Here is an 18518-nt window from a genome sequence, read left to right on the forward strand (position 1 = left end):
CTCCATCCCAGGCTGTGGGTACCAGAGACGCAGGGGAACGGAGATAAATGGAGTTTATCTACTTCTGAGGTGGGTCCGTACAGAAATCGCTCATTCCACACTTACTCCAAGCAGCTGAATTCACTCACTTTTCTATTTATCACCAAACCACCTCCTCCTGGTGCTCCTGACCGTAACCCTGCCTGCATTGATTCTCAGTCTTTACAAGCAAGAAGTGCTAACCATTTGTTTAAAAAAAAAAAAAAAAAAAAAAAAGTTTTCATTTCAGGAGGGCTTTGTCCTGGAGATAGGGTTGTCCCCTGGATGGTTTAATTTCTGTGGGCACTGTCACCATCTAGTGGCATTTTGCTCCTGGCTTGTAGGGGCAGGTCCTGCATTACCCTCCTGTAGGATTTGCCCCCTGGTCACTCCTTTCTCCTATTTATCGGCACAGGCTTTGCCAATCTGCAATTTAAAAGCCTGCAGGTGTGATGGCAGCTTTATCTGGCAGATTTCCCCCCCTTCCCCTGTTAGGGAGCAGCTCAGCCTGGTGGAATGAGGAGGATTTCCATGGTAAGGTGTCTCTGGAAGAGCAGAGGGTTGTGTTTAAAGGGGTTTGAGTGCGGGAGGAAAAGTTTGTGGGAGAGTTTTGTGCTCCTGGATGCTCAGGCTATTGCAAAGTGGGAAAGCAAAGAGTTGTGACCAGTTAAAAAAAAAAATCTCTGGCAGTAAGGCAGTGGGGCTGGGTGTGTGTGTTAATCATACAGCTGTGATTATGTTATTTAGTGGTTTGTTTCAGCTCATGAAGGAAATGTAGAGCGGAGACACCCCTGGTTTACTGCTCAGGTCTCCGTGCCATCCCCTCCAGCGTGAAACATTCACTTCTCATGATCAAAGCCCAACTCTCACTTTCCTGTCTAATGCTTAGAAATTTGGGATGAGCAATGCTGTGTGTTTATCCTGGGATTTTCCCCCCTCTACCTCTTGCTGTATTTTTGACAGCCCTTGGTGGGTTCCTGTGATGCCCCACGGGTGGGTGGTGTGTTCGTGGCTGCTCCCGTGCAGGAGCTGGGGGGTGACAGCACAGCACCTCCATTTTACAAGGCTTTTTGGTTCCACAAGGGAAGGCAAGCATTGGACACATAAATTAAAGCAGTAATTTCCCCCTGCCAGGGCTGAGAAGGGACAATAAGCAGGACGAGGTTTGTGGCACTCCGCCTGGAATTGTGGGTTTCTCAGAAATGATTTTTCAGCCTTATAGATCCCACTCGCTTTACATAATAATGTGACTTCTGGGTGTTTCTTCCCCGTGTGCAGCTTTGGTTTGAGTTTTCTTGGCTTGTGAGTCACTGGTGGCCCCTGGAGTGTGCATCAACAGGGAATATAGCTGTCAGCTCTGTTACAAAAACAAAGCCTGGTCTGGGCAATCCAGCTCCCTCAGCCTTTCCCATGGACACCGGGGAACCCAGCTGCTTGCAAGGTGCTCTCTTGCTTGCTTAAGAGAGGACAGAGTCATAAAAGAACAGAGGAAAAAACAGGTGAAATGGGACTCTCTAATGTGGTCCATGTTAGTTGGCAGCCTTTGGTCCTGCTGAGGTCCCCATGGGACCTCCTGCAGCCACCCTTGTACTGCCCCAGCGTTGGCTGTGCACCCTTGGGTGTAAAGCTCAGGGTGGGAGAGACCTCCAGAAAATGGGAAGGTGCTTGGGCTTTGCTCTGTAACTTCTCCTATGTCTGCCTGTGCAGCTGAAGGACTGGAAGATCTCAGCTCCAGGAAGGGAAAAAGCAATGAGGTCAGGTCACCTCCTCCTGGAGAGCCTCATCCCTACATGAAATCCCATTGAGAGACCCCTCTGCTGCCCTGGGCTGGCTTAAAACAGCCTTTCCACCCCAAAGAACACCACTGCTCGTGTCTCATCCATAAGACTGAAAGCTTCATGTGGGGTTTTTTCAGCTTCCTATTTTTAAATGTAAAAGATACCTTCCTCTATCCATCTGCCTCTCCCGTGAGCAGGGGAGACCAGAGCAAACGAGGAGCTGTTCTAAGAAAAATGAAGGTAACCACATCTGAAAAAAAGAGCATAACCCTCACAAAGAACAGAAAATGAAAATGACTGCTTTTAGACCAATTAAGCTAACTGTTGGGGTTTTTTGTGTGTTTTTCTTACGTTTTATAAAGTTATTAATATTCCTGACCTGGAGCTAATGAAGCATAGTGAAATGGCAGTTAGTTCCCTTGAGATACCTACTGAACTCCTAGGAAAATTTGATAGGAACTACTCAAGGAAATGTACGAGTTCTGGTCAAAATTTGAATTAAGTTATAAGAGCTTAGCTCTTATGAATTTTGTGCTATATTGTATATATGACTTATAGGACAGAGAGCTGGAACCTGTGATTGATTGATTGATTTTTAATTCAATGTGATTATAGTAGCGTACAGCTCTCTATGGAGCAGCCTTACGTTTATGGCACTGGGATATTTTTAATGGTGGGGGAAAAGGACAAAACCTGCCTTTAATCTCAAAAGATTGAAGGTATTTTCCCCAAATCTCTGGTTGTCTCCATGAGGTGTCTACTTGGCCCCAAGCTGGCCTGATACCATGCTCACCAACCTTCTCCAAGAAGGACCACAAGGCATTGACCCCAAGCACTAATTACCCATCTGTAAACTGGTATGATGTTCTCCCATCTGGTTTTTAAAGCTGCTGTGAGGTTTGGTGGGGACGGTTGGCAAGCTGAGGTGTCACCTCTCACCATCAGACCACGTGTTGGGGTCTACGAGCTGCAGAAGCTCGTAGATTTGGAGAGCTCTGCCCAGGAAAGCCTGGTGAGGATGTGTGTCCCTCACCCAGCTCCCGGCCCCACCGCGTTCCTCGGGCTGGCACCACAACAGAAATATTACAGCAGAGAAACACCCTCCTGCCCCCGCTGAGGCCCTGTGATGGGAACACAAAACAACTTTCTTTTCTGTCTGAATTTCTTTGCTTTGTTTCTCTCCTTTGTTTCTAAGGTGAGAGCGTGGTGGTTGCATACACAAGCAGGATCTTGGCCTCCATTTTTCAGAAAAATAACTGTACACCCATGAAAAAGCTGAAGCATCACTTTGAGAAGGGAGATTTTTAAATTTGTACCGTCCAACATAGCATTTTTTCCATCGCTGTGCTGTCCACGGCCGGGCCCGTGGTTCCAGCAGAGGAAACGTTGGCAGCCAGGGACACCCTGCACCCTCGGGGGCTCTCTCCATCCCTGCACGGGGTCCCCTCCATGTCAGATGTCCCCACGTCCACTGGGAGAGCTCTGGGGCTCCCAGTTAATGCCAGGGAGGGGACCCCAGTCTAACCAGGGGCATTGGCAGCTTCTGCTCTCAGGGGTTGTATGGTCATGGAAGAGGTAAAAACCTGACTTTCCAGTCACTTACTGGCCTGCGTAAGAGAAGAGCTGTGCAAATAAACGCAATGTATAATAAAAGTGAAAACCATCAGAATTGGGTATTTCACGCTCACTGTAAAAACGAAACCTGATTTTTTTTTTTTGGTTAAAAAATTCATTGTAGTTTCTTCTTTTTTCCATTTAGAAATGACTTCTTTTCGAATCAGGAGACGAGGCTTTGTTTAGAAATGAGTAAAATTTGTCCCGTCTTCAAGCAAAGGGGATTTGTGATGGGAATGTCTTGGTTTGCGCGGTGACGAAGGTGTGCCCCTTCCTACGTGAGAGCTCTGCTGGAGGGACCAGAAAACCGGAGCCGGGCAGGGGCGTTTGCAGCATCACCCGAAAAGGGCTGCTGAAGATGCTCCTCAGACACTTGTTTGCCAAGTGGGAGGTGAAAAGTGGTGTTTTTACAAATATTTTCTTTTCTTGGGCAGCAGAAATACTCCATCGCTCTCTATGGGAGCACTGGCCACGCATCCTCAGCATCCCATGGATGAGTAAATGAGCGTGGTTTATATTAATCATAGAATCATAGAATCATTCAGGTTGGAAGAGACCCTTGGGATCATCGAGTCCAACCATCAACCCTACTCTACATAGTCCTCCCCTACACCATATCCCTCAGTATCCCATCTAAACGTCCCTTAAACACATCCAGAGATGGTGACTCAACCACCTAATGGTCCAAATGATCTGATTTGCTTGTGATTTGGGCTGATATTAGGCTGGACAACCCCTCCTCTCCGTTTGCTCTTCGATATGTGACTCTCAATCCCCACCCCCCCAAGTCTGATCGATGGGGCTACTTTGGGAGAGAGGAGAACTTTGCTGCTGCCTCCAGGAGGAGCTAAACAAAGCCCGAAGTCAGATATTAATTACGTGTTAATAGTCTCCTTATTTTTCAGAATTACCCACAGGTTGTTTTTATCTTTCCACCTTTGAAAGAATATCGTCTTTCCTGTACTTTTGCAAATCTCATCACTGTTTCTGCAAGCTCGCCCTCCTTTCCAGCCGTTCCCCCTTCTTTCCATCACAGGCTGTGGCTCCATTTCACTTTTTATTTAACTTAACTTTGCTGTCTGCTCTGGGGTAATTATGATGATCGCTTTGGCTTTGCCTGGTGTTGCAGTGCAGCAAGTCGAGAGCCAGCACAAGTCTAATAAACAGCAGGTCACAACATGCATATAGATTTTTTTTAAGAATCTGGGAATTGTAGGTTGGGTTTTTTTTTTTTTTTCCAAGTTGGGCTCCTTCTCGTGTTTTAGCTGGTGCTTTGGATGAGAGCACTGCAGTAACGAGATAACCAGCCAAATGTAAATGAGCCCTTAATTTTATTTGATAGATAACAAAGATTATTAAATGCCAGGAAAAAGTTTCTCCTCTGCTACTCGTTTACTGAAAAACTCGCATTTTCTCGCATGCATCATTTAGGTGATCAACACAAACCGACAGACAAATCCAGCATCTTATAATGTTGATGAGACAGGGAAGTGAACCTCCTCGTTCTCACACAGCCCTGACTTCAGGAAAGTGGAGAAGGAGCCTTTCTCCAGCATAAAACCTCCCTTCACACAAGTGTCTGCACAGGAAGCAAACCAAGGTAACCAGTTAGGAACCAATTCCTGCTTATCTGTGGGGGGGCTAATAGATTTTGTGGATTTGCAACCACCCGTTTTAACTGAATTTGGCATTATTTAATGGACTTCCAGAATATTGCTGAAATATTGCTTTGGAACATGAATGTTTGTCGCAAAAGCAGCCCAAGGGCAGGTGGATGGCAATAGTTCTCTAGATGTGGGCTCCTCCCGTGCTGGGGACACGGGGCAGAGCAGTCTAAGTTGCCCCACGGGAGGATATCAGCTCCATTTAGGGAACAACGGGTGAGACATGAATGTTTGTCGCAAAAGCAGCCCAAGGGCAGGTGGAGGGCAATAGTTCTCTAGATATGGGCTCCTCCCGTGCTGGGGACATAGGGCAGAGCAGTCTAAATTGCCCCACGGGAGGTTATCAGCTCCATTTAGGGAACAACGGGTGAGTCCCACAGCCCAGAGGATGCTCCATCCCAGGCTGTGGGTACCAGAGACGCAGGGGAACGGAGATAAATGGAGTTTATCTACTTCTGAGGTGGGTCCGTACAGAAATCGCTCATTCCACACTTACTCCAAGCAGCTGAATTCACTCACTTTTCTATTTATCACCAAACCACCTCCTCCTGGTGCTCCTGACCGTAACCCTGCCTGCATTGATTCTCAGTCTTTACAAGCAAGAAGTGCTAACCATTTGTTTAAAAAAAAAAAAAAAAAAAAAAAAGTTTTCATTTCAGGAGGGCTTTGTCCTGGAGATAGGGTTGTCCCCTGGATGGTTTAATTTCTGTGGGCACTGTCACCATCTAGTGGCATTTTGCTCCTGGCTTGTAGGGGCAGGTCCTGCATTACCCTCCTGTAGGATTTGCCCCCTGGTCACTCCTTTCTCCTATTTATCGGCACAGGCTTTGCCAATCTGCAATTTAAAAGCCTGCAGGTGTGATGGCAGCTTTATCTGGCAGATTTCCCCCCCTTCCCCTGTTAGGGAGCAGCTCAGCCTGGTGGAATGAGGAGGATTTCCATGGTAAGGTGTCTCTGGAAGAGCAGAGGGTTGTGTTTAAAGGGGTTTGAGTGCGGGAGGAAAAGTTTGTGGGAGAGTTTTGTGCTCCTGGATGCTCAGGCTATTGCAAAGTGGGAAAGCAAAGAGTTGTGACCAGTTAAAAAAAAAAATCTCTGGCAGTAAGGCAGTGGGGCTGGGTGTGTGTGTTAATCATACAGCTGTGATTATGTTATTTAGTGGTTTGTTTCAGCTCATGAAGGAAATGTAGAGCGGAGACACCCCTGGTTTACTGCTCAGGTCTCCGTGCCATCCCCTCCAGCGTGAAACATTCACTTCTCATGATCAAAGCCCAACTCTCACTTTCCTGTCTAATGCTTAGAAATTTGGGATGAGCAATGCTGTGTGTTTATCCTGGGATTTTCCCCCCTCTACCTCTTGCTGTATTTTTGACAGCCCTTGGTGGGTTCCTGTGATGCCCCACGGGTGGGTGGTGTGTTCGTGGCTGCTCCCGTGCAGGAGCTGGGGGGTGACAGCACAGCACCTCCATTTTACAAGGCTTTTTGGTTCCACAAGGGAAGGCAAGCATTGGACACATAAATTAAAGCAGTAATTTCCCCCTGCCAGGGCTGAGAAGGGACAATAAGCAGGACGAGGTTTGTGGCACTCCGCCTGGAATTGTGGGTTTCTCAGAAATGATTTTTCAGCCTTATAGATCCCACTCGCTTTACATAATAATGTGACTTCTGGGTGTTTCTTCCCCGTGTGCAGCTTTGGTTTGAGTTTTCTTGGCTTGTGAGTCACTGGTGGCCCCTGGAGTGTGCATCAACAGGGAATATAGCTGTCAGCTCTGTTACAAAAACAAAGCCTGGTCTGGGCAATCCAGCTCCCTCAGCCTTTCCCATGGACACCGGGGAACCCAGCTGCTTGCAAGGTGCTCTCTTGCTTGCTTAAGAGAGGACAGAGTCATAAAAGAACAGAGGAAAAAACAGGTGAAATGGGACTCTCTAATGTGGTCCATGTTAGTTGGCAGCCTTTGGTCCTGCTGAGGTCCCCATGGGACCTCCTGCAGCCACCCTTGTACTGCCCCAGCGTTGGCTGTGCACCCTTGGGTGTAAAGCTCAGGGTGGGAGAGACCTCCAGAAAATGGGAAGGTGCTTGGGCTTTGCTCTGTAACTTCTCCTATGTCTGCCTGTGCAGCTGAAGGACTGGAAGATCTCAGCTCCAGGAAGGGAAAAAGCAATGAGGTCAGGTCACCTCCTCCTGGAGAGCCTCATCCCTACATGAAATCCCATTGAGAGACCCCTCTGCTGCCCTGGGCTGGCTTAAAACAGCCTTTCCACCCCAAAGAACACCACTGCTCGTGTCTCATCCATAAGACTGAAAGCTTCATGTGGGGTTTTTTCAGCTTCCTATTTTTAAATGTAAAAGATACCTTCCTCTATCCATCTGCCTCTCCCGTGAGCAGGGGAGACCAGAGCAAACGAGGAGCTGTTCTAAGAAAAATGAAGGTAACCACATCTGAAAAAAAGAGCATAACCCTCACAAAGAACAGAAAATGAAAATGACTGCTTTTAGACCAATTAAGCTAACTGTTGGGGTTTTTTGTGTGTTTTTCTTACGTTTTATAAAGTTATTAATATTCCTGACCTGGAGCTAATGAAGCATAGTGAAATGGCAGTTAGTTCCCTTGAGATACCTACTGAACTCCTAGGAAAATTTGATAGGAACTACTCAAGGAAATGTACGAGTTCTGGTCAAAATTTGAATTAAGTTATAAGAGCTTAGCTCTTATGAATTTTGTGCTATATTGTATATATGACTTATAGGACAGAGAGCTGGAACCTGTGATTGATTGATTGATTTTTAATTCAATGTGATTATAGTAGCGTACAGCTCTCTATGGAGCAGCCTTACGTTTATGGCACTGGGATATTTTTAATGGTGGGGGAAAAGGAAATAAATTCATAAAATAGTTACTGAGGAAGTAAATGGTTCTGTGAAGATCTTTCATATGGGAGTGTTACTGGTGTCTCCCTGGAGCCTGGTTTGGGTAAATAGTTAGGAGGCTGTCTTAAGAATGGCCCAAAAGACTAAATGCCAGTTCTTTTCCCCGGGATAGACGTAGAATTTCTCTTCAGCCAGGGTGAGATGTGTGCCAATAAAAGAAAACGTTTGGCCTTGACTAACTTCGTGTCGTGCTGTCAGCACTGAGGCTTTGCAGCACGCTGGTGGAATTAAAACCCCATGGAAACGGGTGGTGAAGCTGTTGGCTTCACCAGGGTCACCTCCTGTCCTCTCCCTGGTGAAGGTTCTGAGCATCGGCACGGGGAGGGGATGAGATGTGGACCTTGAGAATGGAGGAGGCCCCTTTTTTTGTACCATTGCCATGGCATTTGGGAGGAATGTAGAATGTGCTTCTTAACAGCACTGATAGCACATCCATATTTATTCACCTTCAAATCTCAGCTTCAAAGGAAGAACTCGCCATTCGTTTTCCCTTTATTGATGCACTTAAAAAAAAAGCATGCGGCTGTATCCAGGAAACCTGCTTTTGGGGTGTTACCAATTAAAATATTTAGCAAGCTCAGTCCTGATTAAGAGGCAGCACATAAAGGTCAGTTCATCTACAGGTACGATCCTCAGCGCTCTGGGTATCGGGGCATGGAAGGGGAAATCTGCTCACCAAGTAGTTGAGAATTGATCCTCAACAGCAACTCTATTCTTCTAAAGTCCAAATCTACCTAAAGGTATTTAGAGGTTACTTTAAAACACCTAAATAGCTCCTTATCAGCCAAAATCAGATGCCTCCCCACTGAAATGCAAGTGCTGACAAGGGTTGGTGGGGCTCTCCGGACCCGGCAGGAGAGGTTCCCTCAGTCCGTTCACACAGCAGAGGATGCTTAAAGCCAAAACGTAATTAACTTATTGGTATTTGACCAGGATGCTGCGGTTAAACTCTTGTGAGAGGTCATGAGGTCTTCACTGACCACAGGAACTTGGTTTTGCAGCTCATGGCAGGTACAGTAAACCTTCAGCTGCTGTCTCTGTGTAACGCGTCGGGCTTTGATCTCCCTCTGTAGCAATCCTTTACGCCCAGCATAATAAACCATGGGTAGTGCATGGGGAAAAATCCACTTACCTTTTCTGCTGACTTTGTCCAAAAGAAGAATTGGACACTTACTCTGTCCAACTTTCTGATTCTTCTCGCTGCTGTGTTTTAAGTTCATCTACAGAGAAACGAGGACGTAAATTTCGCCTTCGCTCCCCGTGAGAAAAGCAAAGGGAAGGGGGAATTGTATTTTTACACAGGTGTTCTGTAGAATCCGTTTTTCTTATATCTTTTGTGAAAGGAAGTTTGGGGCTTTGGCTTGGTTTCAGTTGCCATCTCGTTACCGCAGAGCTGTGGTACCTCTCCTGGAGAGATGGAGCACAGGGCTCAGGACTTGCACAAATGGGTAATGGACCTAAACCCATTAAATGCAAGTTCTGACAGTGTGGGTCAAACTCGTATGTGTCAGTCCTTGGGTTCCTCCTTTCTCATTCTCCTAATTGGGCTCATCTTCTGTTTTAAAAATAATTGGTAGAATTTTGGGATGGGAAAATAAAAATAAGGCAACTGCTGCTGAGATGGGTGAAGGCAAAATGTTCTAATGTGCTTAAGAGCTCATGTAACAAACCTTTGTCACAAACTGTGCAAAGAGATGTGTTTCGCTGTGACCTGTTTGAGGCTGGGAGCACAGGGGGCTGCTTTCTGTGACCGGGTGACAGAAATATGACTTTTCAGTTTGGATCATCCTAAACACTGTGCAGCAGTCAGGACCAAGGGAAAAAACCAAAAGCGGGGTGAAAACCCCAGTCTGCTCTCCCCACTGATCTCTGAAAACTCAAAAAAAATAGGAAAATAAATCAAAACTCCTTTATTGTCATGTTTTTAGACAGTTCTCTTGCCACAGCACTTGCGAAAGAGGGGGGGAACCCAACCCCTCCGTCATCCCCCAACCTTGGAGATAGAGTTTTTATACCAAGCAAATCCCTGCCCATCAATTAAGCTGCCGTCCAGCTTTTTGCCAAGATATTTCTTTAAAAACAATCTGCATGGACTTGATCTGTTTTAATGGAGACTTCCCACAATTTACTGGGAAATTAAACAAGAGGAGAGGGAGGAGAGAAAGTGGGGTGCTTGGCCAGCAGCAGTCCTGGGCAGGATCACTGCCTGGGCTGCTGTGAGACCAGGCAGGGCTTTGTGGTGCTGGGGCATGTCTCTGCTGGATGTCCAACGTGCCCAAAAATGGGCAGCTTATTCAGGTCCTAACAATTTTTGGTGAGATATTCCTTATTCCACACTGTCTGCTAAATTGGTTCTGTGAATGATGTATTTCTGCACCTTTCTGAGCAACTTATGGGCATCTTCAGGTTGTAAACTCACTTTGTTTCCCACTGGATGAGTATTTTACATGATGAACTTCTGCTCCCTCTTGAAGAGGTATTTCTCAGTTTCAGCATCTGATACAAATTTCAGTGCAATGAGCTGAAAATGGGCATTTCCCTCGTACCCTGAAATTCAGGATTACAATTTGCTGTCTCCGTGACTATTCCCAGTGGTGGATTTATACATTTAGGCTTGGTATTTTGTGGGGATTTAACGGAGTGAGCTCCCCATAATGGAAATGCTCCCCTTGTGCATCTCGCCTAGAACAAGTCCAAGGGATAAAGCTGTGTAATTCCTTGAGGGCCCTCTAAAAACTCCAGCCAAAATAGTTGGATGAAGCTGGTGCAAACAGCTGTGGAACTGATGGAAAGAAATTGGGTTATTGATGGAAATAGCAATTCACAGTTTGGGTGATGAGGGGAAACGGTCACTGGTTATTCCAGGGGCGATGCCTTGGACGTGCCTGAGCAATTAGCAGCTTTTATTTGTCAGAACAGAACTTGCTGCTTTGCCAAAGTCCTGAGCAATACCCATTTCTTCACACAGTTTAAGGGGGATTTAAGTGAAGTGCAGACCTGGTGCTGACTCCATACGACAGCAAAGGAGTCCCACAGCCCAGAGGATGCTTGATCCCAGGCTGTGGGTACCAGAGACGCAGGGGAACGGAGATAAATGGAGTTTATCTACTTCTGAGGTGGGTCCGTACAGAAATCGCTCATTCCACACTTACTCCAAGCAGCTGAATTCACTCACTTTTCTATTTATCACCAAACCACCTCCTCCTGGTGCTCCTGACCGTAACCCTGCCTGCATTAATTCTCAATCTTTACAAACAAGAAGCGCTAACCATTTGTTTTTTAAAAAAAAAAAAAAAGTTGGACGTGCCTGAGCAATTAGCAGCTTTTATTTGTCAGAACAGAACTTGCTGCTTTGCCAAAGTCCTGAGCAATACCCATTTCTTCACACAGTTTAAGGGGGATTTGAGTGAAGTGCAGACCTGGTGCTGACTCCATACGACAGCAAATGCCTCTCCATGTGAGCAGAGGGAATTGCTAGAGAGCCCTTAGAGCTCAAGATCTATATCCCGTGAAAAGAGGCACCCAGAGACTTTGGCCACTCCTAATGTACAGCCCAAACCCCCGAGAGTCTCTCTGACATACAAATTTTGAAGGAAATTGTGGAATTTATTATGACTACAAAGTTTCTGCTGACTTTATAACCATTGTATGAATATGGATTATTTAGTCCTGTAGAATTCTATGGGATGCATCGGGAGAGAATATAAACAAGACTACATTTTTGCAGCACTTTATATAAAGCCTTATAATGTTTTTATAGCTCTGCAGCTGCTTTCATCACCACTGCATAAGAGTTTCTGGCAGTGAGGAGCTGCATGGCTGGTGCATGAGTTTATGGAGTTATTGCCCCTCTGCCCACATTCCCTTGGAGTTGCCCATGAATTTGCAGCCACTCATCAGATCTCAGGTGCTGGAGATGCTGCAATGGCTGCTGTCACACAGGGTGATGAATTCCTACCCGAGAAAGAGGAGAAAAGCCCGTGGAATACTTTGTCGGGTCCAGACCCAACATCAAACTGCAGTAGCTTTGCTGGTGGCTTGGCTTTGCTCTTGCTCTGCCCAGATATGTCACTGCCAGGTTTGTTGTTACCTGATGAGGAAACAAACTGTTTAATGAATGAAACCAGATGTGCAAGATTGTGCTGAAAGACCCACCGTCACTTTGTAAAGAACTCCAGCCAGGAACCTTGGAAAAGGCACATAAAAAACATTCATGGAATTTCTTCTTGGCAATTAAAGGTAAATATGCATTATGCAGATATTCTCTTTCAACTGCACTAGAGTAACTCCTTGTGTTTCCACACAATCTGTGCGGAGCAGGACTCCTGCACGGTCTGTCTGTTCTTCATCAGCCTTCTTTCATCACGTGTAACTCATCGTGGGACATTGGTTGGGATTAGGGCTGAGGATGGTTCCCCGTTTTCTTCACAGAAAGGAAAGATCCAGAAACACCAACAGTTGTGAGAAGAGCAGATCTTCAGACAGTGGGGAGAGGAAATGTGAGTTAATTCTTGAAATGAGCCAGGCCAACAGAAAAGCTTGGACAAACAGCTGGTGTTGGTTCAGACCTGAACCCGTCAATTCCCGTTGACCTGAGTGGTTTCTCCAACAGGACCCTCATGGTTTGGCCAGTGTAGATGCAACCAGCATGTGTTGCAACATGTTATTCCATGGAACAAGCCAGTTAGAACTTCCTGAGAGCTAGCAAAATGGTACTAAAGTGAAAAATAAAATGCCCTGTTGAAAATGGGTTGAATCAGCTGAAAAATGCCCTGTTGAAAATGGGTTGAATCAGAAGGTATATTGCAACTTTTCTGTACAACCCAAATCACTTTAAGTGCCAATGAGATGAGAACCCCATTGTAACTTGGGTGAGAGACTGGTTTGTCTTTTTAAATGCCCAAAGTTAACGATTAAGTCTTCTTCAAGAGTCTTATTTTCACCTTAATATACCCAGTAACTGCCCTTAGAGTATTTTGTGTTGAACGGACCGGACTGTTAGCCCAAGGTGTGGTGCTAACAGGTCCTGGTGGCACCTAGGATGGAGGCAGGATGGGTGAACAGGGCTGATGCCATTCCCATGACACACGGGGACCAGCACAATAAGGATGAGAGCCAGAATTTTCCAGGTGAATCTGAAATGAAATTAAACCATTCGTGTTTGCTTTAATATAAGGGATGTCTGATATTATCTGTCTACAGCATTAGTCTGTGCTGCTGCCTTTGAAGCTGGTAATTGGCATTAGGGTGGTGTGTTAGTTTCCATGTTAGGCGTGATTTTGGAATGAATCTCAGTTACCCAGACAAATGGGCATTTTCATGGTATTACCCACTACCACATGATGTTACATATTCCTCACCAGTGGCTGTGTTCAGGTTTGGGCATCACTGGGGTTTGGGTGTTTTGTGTTGTTTTTTTTTTTTTCCTCAGCTAATTAAGCGTTGTGAGAAGGGCAAAAATATGTGGGGTGTTGGAGAAGAAAGGTTAAACCAGCAGAATAGGGTAAGCATAGCCAAGTGATGCTTAAGGTGGTCACAGCTTGTGATGCTGAAGGGGTTCAGCACTGGGGACACGCCACCATTCATTAGTGGGGTGTGTGGAGCTGCAGTTAAGGGTGCGGAGAAGCAAAACGCAGATGAAATATCAGGATGTGCTCTTGGAAATGAGATCTTGAAAACTACATTGCTACAAATTGGAGGGAGGTTTGGTAGAGAGCGGTCCCAGTGGGAGAAAGGCAGGCTGGAGGAGCCCAGGAGATCTTCACAGGCTTTGGTTCTTTGGTTTTGGGCGTAACTGTTGACTCCGTTGCAATGGGCTTACGTTAGGTATGAGTTGGATCAGGTTTGTGCAATGGCTTGAGTTTTTTGGGGATTACGAGTTCTTAGATGGTGGCCACAAAGGAATTTTAATTAGGAAAGTAAGAAAGGTTCTGCTGGGAGACGGGCAAACCACGGTAATTATTGGCAGTGAGAAAGTCAGCAAAGAGCAAGTAATCAGGGAATTTATAGAGGTCTTATTGAAAATTACCTGAATGTAATTTTTAAGGATACCTGTGAAAGGATCCCTCGGAAGGAAAATAACTTTAAAAAGATGGTCATGTCCACTCCTGTGCTCTATCCAGTGTCCAGCTGTACTTACAAGCTTTAATGAACACACAGATGAAGATCAAGCTAATTGTCTGGCCACTGAACGTATGAAATGTCGGGGTCTCTGGATTACCCACCAAGGGATGCTGATTCTGCACCAGTGTCCGTGGAAGCTCCTGGGTTCTGGTGAGGGGATTGGGATGGACAGAACAGAGGTCATCTGTCCTGCTGGGCAACAGATCCAAAGTCCTTTCACAGACAGGGCAAATTGCACAGTTTAAAACCAATTCTCTAGGAGTCCGAATGCATCTCTCTTGAAACTAAATATTTAAATATCAAAATTAAATGACCCTTTACATTTATTTTTTTTTCTTTTGGAAATAGTGGGTAGCTTTGCTCCCTTCTCCAAGACCCTGAATGCCCAGTAACCTGGCAAGGAGGTGATCACCACACCAGCATAACCGCACTGTACCTTGAGTTTAAGCCAACATGATCAACTTCATGTGAAAATTCTCTTGCGGAGGAGCAAAGGGCTTGTTCAGCTAAATCCAGCCTCCTACTTCTGTCTGCAAAACCAGAGCTGCACAAATTCTCTGCTGCCTGGGTATGTGAGAGTAGGATCCCAAAGTGTCACTCTGCTATTGATAAAGATTTAATTTCTCTCTGTAGGCGGTCAGTTGATGGGACAGGCAGAATTGCCAGCTAGAGGCTGGTGTGAACACAGGATTCCTTTACTGGACAGGGAACGACACCCACTGCTTGACCTAGAGGACATGCCTGGGCTGAGCAATGGGCACACCTACGGTCTTCTCATGGGAATAGTTCTTCCACTGTAAATAAGGGCACCTCATGGCTTTTGTGGTGTCACATGTTTCCATCCTGTGGGAGTATCTTGGTGCAAACACCTTAAAAAGATCATACCCTTCTTGTTCCAAATATCCTCCTCTGGCCCTGGCTGAGCTTTGAGTATGACTATTCAAGTAGTGGAAATGGATTGTGTTTCTTGGGTGTATTCAGAAGATCAAATCTGATTTTCACAGACTGTGGCCTTGTTCTGCTCCCTTCTAAGGTTACCTCTCTGTGTATCAGCAAAGGGGGCTACAGATTTGTGTCTGTAAGGAAAAAAAACCCAAGAGTATTTGCAGCAGATGTCTTCCCAAGAGGATCCTGGCTCCAACACAGGCACAGCCCGGCCTCACGCTGACTGCTCGGGGCTGTGCTGCCAAGGCATTTAAGTGTTGGTCACCTTTGAAAGGCTGGTCTTTAACCTCTTGATCTTGTATTCATAATGAAACGGGAGGGGCAGCAGGAACTTGCACTTTCTGATGTGGATTTTACTAATTAGCCCAAGTGTTTCTGTAACACACATGGGCATTTAAGGCCATGCACACCATTAATGTAAACCGCCTACTTGTAACGGGGTAAACAAGCATGGGACAGACCACAGCGGTCACACCAGTAGACTCCTGCCTTGGGAGGCTGTAAAAGGTTGGTCTCTGCCCAGGACATGTGGGAAGTAGGTTTTGCAATGGTGCCACTGCATATTTTAGTGATGCCCAGTGGTTGTCACTGGTAGGTGACCACACCAGGCAGCATCTCGTGATGATGATGCTGCTGAGAAGGGTATCAGAGACCCACATCTACTGCTTGGAGCTCAAAGCCTTGCTCCTCCCTGGCTGTCGTGGGCATGTTTGGGATCAAGGGGTGAAGGGGCAGCCCAGGAGGTGGTGGTGGGATTGGTACTCAGTGCCACCCTTGGACACAAACCATGGAGCTTTGTCTAGGGTAAAGACCTCATGAAAAAGGGTTGTTCTTCCCCCATTGATGAATGCTGCAAAGATCAAAACGATGCAAGTCCCTTTGTAGTGGTGGCTGGTCTTTCGCTCTGTACCTCTTCCCGTCTGAGACTGTCATGTGTGTGGAGGAACTGAACCACCTGGCACTTGGAAGTGCCCCCTTGGTAGGTGCTGCCTGGAGAAATAAGGTAAATGGCTCACCAGAAGTTGTGCTGTGAGCTGGTAGCTCTTGCCATCTGTTACAAAGCACATGATGCTCCAGAAAAGGGTGATGGGACCTACATGTCTTCCTGTTAGATGTGTTTTGAGTCGGGTGAAGGAGCCTTCTGCAAAGACTGTGGTTGTGTCCAGCTCTGCTGGATTATTTCTTGATCAAATCAAGTGGAAATGGCTCATTAGCTCCTACAGCCTGCAAAAGCCATGTACCAGTTAAGTTTCAGTTAAAATATCCGATCTGACTAAAATAGTATAAAAGGGCCTCATCAATTCATGAGCGAGTTTAAAGGGAGAAAGGGATTTGCTACATAAATAAGGGATGTGGTGTAGATGTCACAGACTGAAAACACGATTGATCTGTGAGGCTTTTCTCCATATCATTAGCGACTGGATTATCGTTCAGTGCAGAAAAACAGGTAACTCCTTTAAGCAGTTAATTTAAATTTACAGAAGTAGAAGGAAGAGTAGAAGATGTAGGTCAAGTGCTTCAGGAAGATGCCAGGCGAATGTTCAAAGAACTGCAAGATTAGTTTTTAACAGTGTCAGAAGTAGCTGCGTGCGCTTCAGCTGTCAGTATGGAATTAATTTTGCTCCTATTTAGAAGAAAATTAAAAAAAAAAAAGAGGCAAGCAAATAACTAACACTGGTGGTCCTGCTGGGGGGCAATATGGGGGCATCTTGCCACAGCTTGTTGGTGTCCCTGTTCAGGAGCCACCCTCCATAAGGTGTCACACTTACAGCCTGGGCTGTCCCTGTCACAGATGAGCTCAACTGATGGTTGAGGCCAGCAAAGAGTCAGGAGGAGACTCTCTTAGTCTTCCTTAAAAGGTTAAAAACTTAAAAAGTATTCCTTTTTAATATGGTGAAGGAGTAGGATTTTGTGTTTGATTTCTCCCCTATTTCAGAGGTATTAAAGGATGTTTGTGGGTCTGTATGAGACTAGGGAAACTTGGCAGGCTGGGCAAAAATCTGCCACTAAGTCTCTTTTTTTTTTTTTCTGAGAGGCTGAATGAAATGGCCTTTAAATCTTGTGGGACCATCAGCCCAACTCGGGGAGAAAAAAAAATAGATCTCCATTCACCAATGCAACAGTTTTGTTTGGGGGCTGGAAAGGGAACTCTACTTTTTATGAAGAAACCCACTCAACAGCCAGCATTAAAACAAGTTATTTTTGCTTAGTCTGGATTTAAAAAAAAAAAAAAAGACAAACCAAGAAATCCCAACCCCTTGCCATAAAAGCTTTTATCTGTTTTAAAATGACACTGTTCCTGAAAGCGGTTGTGAATGTGACTTTCACACAAGCTGTCACAGGACGCAGGGCTCTGCAGCAGCAGCAGCTTCCATCCTGCCTTCCCTGCCCACATAAAAAGGGCAAGATTCTTCTTTTGAGAAGGGGAAAAACTGGTGTTATTTCTCCTGTGACCTACTTGGGCCCGAGAGGCTCCACACACAGCAGTGCTCTGCACCTTCACTTTGATGCTCTGCTGATCGTGCAGCTCTGTAGAGGTTTTGGGGCATTTTGGGGTGGTTTTTGCCAGTCCTTCAGCTGCTTGGTCTCAGCCTCGGCTATGTTCATGACACAGGCTCTGGCTTGGAGACTGCTGAGTGTAGGCAGAGCTGTGAGGAGTCAGGGCAGAAGATGAAGCAGAGCCAGCCCCATGGCTTGAGGCTTTGAGCTGGATGGAAAGGATGGTGGGATGGGAGGAAGAGGGTGACCTCCAAATCACCAAGCTGCTCCACGAGAGCTCGTTTAGGCCCAGGGAACTAAAAGAAAGAGAAAGGAAGACCTAAACTAGGTCAAACTTGGCTTCAAAGAAGACCCAAACGTTAATGCCTTGTGTGTGATCTGCGCTGGGAAAGTTCACAGCCCGTTTTCACTTTGGGGTTCAAAGCGTCACGTGTGTGCCCTGGACGTACCGACGGCCGGGTCGCTGCTGCAGATGATCTGCAGGAGCCTGTGAACGGGGCACCTTCCAGGAAGGCTCCAAAACCAGCTTCAGAAGGTGCCTTTTGCACAGTAATATTAAGAAAACAAGAAAAGTGAATGTAATCTGTCTCCTCCTGGCTGCCCTGCGCGCTGCAGACTCAGGCAAGGGAGAGTTTGCAGCCTGGGAAATGCCATCCGTGGCTTGGGAAGTGGTGAATGTGAGTCCTACTCCTTGGGGAAATTTCTAACTTGCCATCTCTGAGTTAGGAGAGTGAACTTGGAGCAGCTACAGGGATACCCATCAAATGTGGGCAGCTGGCAGTGCCAATCTGACTGGCCCTAAAATGGGAATGAACTAATTTCTTTAACTCGTGCCTCCATCTTCTGAGAACTCGTTGAAGGAGAGCTATGACAACCCATCTCCCCAAGGGATGCAGGAAAGCTAAAACCTGATCCTCCACCTCCTGAGAACTCAAAGGAGAGCTATGACAA

Source organism: Calidris pugnax, unplaced genomic scaffold (assembly GCF_001431845.1).
Source record: "Calidris pugnax isolate Ruff unplaced genomic scaffold, ASM143184v1 scaffold27, whole genome shotgun sequence".
In the NCBI taxonomy this organism is placed as follows: domain Eukaryota; kingdom Metazoa; phylum Chordata; class Aves; order Charadriiformes; family Scolopacidae; genus Calidris; species Calidris pugnax.